Source organism: Apostichopus japonicus, chromosome 16 (assembly GCF_037975245.1).
Source record: "Apostichopus japonicus isolate 1M-3 chromosome 16, ASM3797524v1, whole genome shotgun sequence".
Classification (NCBI taxonomy): domain Eukaryota; kingdom Metazoa; phylum Echinodermata; class Holothuroidea; order Aspidochirotida; family Stichopodidae; genus Apostichopus; species Apostichopus japonicus.
Genome location: NC_092576.1, coordinates 15152880 through 15158879, shown reverse-complemented (window position 1 = coordinate 15158879; position 6000 = coordinate 15152880).

Here is a 6000-nt window from a genome sequence, read left to right as displayed (position 1 = left end):
CCTTCTGAAAAGAAACGGATAGAAAGAAGGAAAGAACAAATTGTCATATAATAGAGAAAAAACAGCAAAGACAACAAGCACAGTGACTATAAAATATAAGTTTATGACATTTGAAATCATTAGTTATTATTAGCTTTCCACTGTTTGTGTCTCTAAACCTGGCTAACTGATACATTGATGGTTAAATATTAAAGTTGCAAATTAATAACAACAATCCTTCTATCTTCATAGACATTGCGATCCATGTATTCGATAAACATGTTCGTTGTGCGTTACCAATGCTGTGGAAATTGTTACATTTGCTTAAATAATGAAAAATAAACAAGAATTTATATCGTTGGTCCATATCATTAATATTTAAATCTTAAAGTAACAACTTAGTTTCCAAACAATTGTTCTATCTTTACTGAACTTGTTATTCATATCATCGATAAACTTGTTATTGTATTAAATCGTGCGTTACCATTGTTGTGCAAATTATAATATTTCATTCAAATTGTGTATACATGAAATTAAAGAATTTTGTGCAAATTATAATTTTCATTGACAATGTTGATGATGAAAATCAACATTTAACAGGAATTGATTTCTCTGTTGGCTTTTTTTGAAAGGGGAATATGTAATAACATGTATCTGCAATCTTTAATCATGATAAAGACTTACCTCCTGAAAAGAAACGGATAGATAGAAGGAAAGAACATATCGTCATATAATAGAGAAAAAAAGCAAAGACACAAGCACAGTGAATGTAAAATATAAGTTTATGACATTTGAAATCATTAGTTATTATTAGCTTTCCACTGTTTGTGTCTCTAAACCTGGCTAACTGATACATTGTTGGTTAAATATTAAAGTTACAAATTCATTTCAAAACAACCGTTCTATCATCATTGAACTTGTCATCATATAATCGATGAACATGTTATTGAATTAAACTATTAAACAATGTTGTTAAATAAAACATTTCGATTAATATTATGTATGAAATAATGATTTATTATGAATTAATTCTCCTGGTTGATGGTTTCTTTGAAGAGGGATTTGAAATTAATCAGTATACACAAAGGTAACCCATGAAAAAGACTTACCTTCTGAAACAAAATTACATAGAAAGAAGAAAAGAACTTATCATCTTTTAATATAGTTAATGGATCCTAGTAAAAAGTCAAACTCAGCGTCTTTAAAATGTACGTTTATTATAAGTAAAAAATGTACTTTTTTGTAGCAAATTCCCTGATTTTCATCTTCACCTCACTAGCTCATATCGTCAATTGTTAAATGTTTAAGCTGCAAATTAATAACAACAATCTTTCTATCTTCAAAGACATTGCGATCCATGTTTTCGATGAGCATGTTCGTTGTGCGTTACCAAATGTTGTCAAAATTGTAACATTTCCTTAAATAATGAAAAAAGAAAAAGAATTCATATCCCTGGTCCATATCATTAATGTTTAAATATTAAAGTAACAGCTTAGTTTCCAAGCAATTGTTCTATCTTTGCTGAGCTTGTCATTCATATCATCGATAAACTTGTTATTGTATTAAATCGTGCGTTACCATTGTTGTGCAAATTATAATATTTCATTCAAATTGTGTAAACATGAAAATAAAGAATTTACAGGAATTAATTGACCTCGTTGGAACAGATAATGACACGGTTCTACAAATATTAATAATGATGAAGACTTACCGGCTGTAAAGAAACGAACAGATGGAAAGAAGTAAAAAAAAACATCATATACTAGAGAAAAACAGTAAAAACACAAGCACAGTGACATTAAAATGTCACTTTACTAAAACTGTAACAACTAGTTTTCCGAAGTTTTCCCTGCTTTGGGTCTTAACCTTATTGCTTACAACATATCGTTGTATATTCATTGAACTCGTCATTCATATACTCGATACACATGTTATTGTCTTAAATCGTGCGTTACCAATGTTGTGCAAATTATTATTTTTCATTGACAATGTTGATGATGAAAATAGAAAATTAACAGGAATTGATTTCTCTGGTGGCTTCTTTTGAAAGGGGAATATGTAATAACATGTATCTGCAATCTTTAATCATGATAAAGACTTACCTCCTGAAAAGAAACGGATAGATAGAAGAAAAGAACAAATCGTCATATCATAGAGAAAAAAAGCAAAGACACAAGCACAGTGACTATAAAACATAAGTTTATGACATTTGAAATCATTAGTTATCATTAGCTTTCCACTGTTTTTGTCTCTAAACCTGGCTAACTGATACATTGTTGGTTAAATATTAAAGTTACAAATTAATAACAACAATCGTTCTATTTTCATAGACATTGCGATCCACATGTTCGTTGTGCGTTACCAATGCTGTGGAAATTGTTACATTTGCTTAAATAATGAAAAATAAACAAGAATTTATATCCTTGGTCCATATCATTAATGTTTAAATATTAAAGTAACAACTTAATTTCAAAACAATTGTTCTATCTTTATTTAACTTGTTATTCATATAATCGATAAACATTTAATTGTCTTAAATTGTGCGTTACAAATGTTGTGCAAATTTTAATATTTCATTCAAATTGTGTATGAAAATAAAGAATTAACAGGACTTGATTCTCCGGTGGTTTCTTTGACAGGAGGATATGCAATGACTTGTATCTACAACCGTTAATAATGATTAAGACTTACCCACTGAATGAAAACGAATAGATAGAAGTAAAGAACAATCGTTATATGATGGGGAAAAACACATTCAAAACACAAGCACAGCGAATTTAAGTGTAAGTATATTATTAGAGAAACAACTAGTTTTACATGAGCTTTCACTTTGTTTTGGCTCATCACTTCACTAGCTAATATCATTAACGGATCAATATATGTTGAACAAATTTATTTAAAAATGAGTTCCAGTTTCATTGACATTGCCATTCATATACTCGAAAAACACGTTATTGTATTAAATCGTACGTTACCCAAGTTGTGCTAATTATCATAATTCATTCAAATTGTGTGTACATCAAAAGAAAGAATTAACAGGAATTGTTTACCACATTGGGATGAGACAATTACACGGTTATAGAAATGTTAACCATGATCAAGACATTGCGATCCATGTATTCGATAAACATGTTCGTTGTGCGTTACCAATGCTCTGGAAATTGTTACATTTCCTTAAATAATGAAAAATAAACAAGAATTTATATCTTTGGTCCATATCATTAATGTTTAAATCTTAAAGTAACAACTAAATTTCCAAACAATTGTTCTATCTTTATTTAAGTTGCTATTCCTATAATCGATAAACATTTAATTGTCTTAAATTGTGCGTTACCAATGTTGTGCAAGTTTTAATATGTCATTGACATTGTTGATGATGATAACAAAGAAGTAACAGGAATTGATTTCACTGGTTGCTTCTTTGTAAGGGGAATATGTAATGACATGTATCTGCAATCTTTAATCATGTTAAATACTTACCGACTGAAAAGAAACGGATAGAAAGAAGGAAAGAACAAATTGTCATATAATAGAGAAAAAACAGCAAAGACACAAGCACAGTGACTATAAAATATAAGTTTATGACATTTGAAATAATTAGTTATTATTAGCTTTCCACTGTTTGTGTCTCTAAACCTGGCTAACTGATACATTGATGGTTAAATATTAAAGTTACAAATTAATAAAAACAATCGTTCTATGTTCATAGACATTGCGATCCATGTATTCGATAAACATGTTCGTTGTGCGTTACCAATGCTCTGGAAATTGTTACATTTGCTTAAATAATGAAAAATAAACAAGAATTTATATCCTTGGTCCATATCATTAATGTTTAAATATTAAAGTAACAACTTAATTTCAAAACAATTGTTCTATCTTTATTTAACTTGTTATTCATATAATCGATAAACATTTAATTGTCTTAAATTGTGCGTTACCAATGTTGTGCAAGTTTTAATATTTCATTGACATTGTTGATGATGATAACAAAGAAGTAACACGAATTGATTTCACTGGTTGCTTCTTTGAAAGGGGAATATGTAATAACATGTATCTGCAATCTTCAATCATGTTAAATACTTACCCTCTGAAAAGAAACGGATAGAAAGAAGGAAAGAACATATCGTCATATAATAGAGAAAAAACACAGCAAAGACACAAGCACAGTGACTATAAAATATAAGTTTATGACATTTGAAATCATTAGTTATCATTAGCTTTCCACTGTTTGTGTCTCTAAACCTGACTAACTGATACATTGATGGTTAAATATTAAAGTTACAAATTCATTTCAAAACAACCGTTCTATCTTAATTGAACTTGTCATCATATAATCGATGAACATGTTATTGAATTAAACTATTAAACAATGTTGTTAAATAAAACATTTCCATTAATATTATGTATGAAATAAGGAATTAATATGAATTAATTCTCCTGTTTGATAGTTTCTTTGAACAGGGATTTGATAATCATGAGTATACACAAACGTAACTCATGAAAAAGACTCACCGGCTGAAGAAAAAAAAACATAGAAAGAAGAAAAGAACTTATCATCTTTTAATATAGTTAATGGATCCTAGTAAAAAAAACAGACAAACACAGCGTCTTTAAAATGTACGTTTACTACAGGTTAAACAGTTTTCTGTAGCCTATTCCTTGTTTTTGATCTTCACCTCACTAGCGCATATCATCAATGGTTAAATGTTAAAGCTACAAATTATTAACAACAATCTCTCTATCTTCATAGACATTGCGATCCATGTATTCGATAAACATGTTCGTTGTGCGTTACCAATGCTGTGGAAATTGTAACATTTCCTTAAATAATGAAAAAAGAAAAAGAATTCATTTCCCTGGTCCATATCATTAATGTTTAAATATTAAAGTAACAGCTTAGTTTCCAAGCAATTGTTCTATCTTTGCTGAACTTGTCATTCATATCATCGATAAACTTGTTATTGTATTAAATCGTGCGTTACCATTGTTGTGCAAATTATAATATTTCATTCAAATTGTGTAAACATGAAAGTAAAGAATTTACAGGAATTGATTGACCTCATTGGAACAGATAATGACACGGTTCTACAAATATTAATAATGATGAAGACTTACCGGCTGTAAAGAAACGAACAGATGGAAAGAAGTAAAAAAAACATCATATACTAGAGAAAAACAGTAAAAACACAAGCACAGTGACATTAAAATATCACTTTCTTATAACTGTAACAACTAGTTTTCCGAAAGTTTTCCCTGCTTTGGGTCTTAACCTTATTGCTTACAACATATCGTTGTATATTCATTGAACTCGTCATTCATATACTCGATACACATGTTATTGTCTTAAATCGTGCGTTACCAATGTTGTGCAAATTATTATTTTTCATTGACAATGTTGATGATGAAAATAGAAAATTAACAGGAATTGATTTCTCTGGTGGCTTCTTTTGAAAGGGGAATATGTAATAACATGTATCTGCAATCTTTAATCATGATAAAGACTTACCTCCTGAAAGGAAACGGATAGATAGAAGAAAAGAACAAATCGTCATATCATAGAGAAAAAAAGCAAAGACACAAGCACAGTGACTATAAAACATAAGTTTATGACATTTGAAATCATTATTTATCATTAGCTTTCCACTGTTTGTGTCTCTTAACCTGGCTAACTGATACATTGATGGTTAAATATTAAAGTTACAAATTAATAACAACAATCGTTCTATTTTCATAGACATTGCGATCCATGTATTCGATAAACATGTTCGTTGTGCGTTACCAATGCTGTGGAAATTGTTACATTTGCTTAAATAATGAAAAATAAACAAGAATTTATATCCTTGGTCCATATCATTAATGTTTAAATATTAAAGTAACAACTTAATTTCAAAACAATTGTTCTATCTTTATTTAACTTGTTATTCATATAATCGATAAACATTTAATTGTCTTAAATTGTGTGTTACAAATGTTGTGCAAATTTTAACATTTCATTCAAATTGTGTATGAAAATAAAGA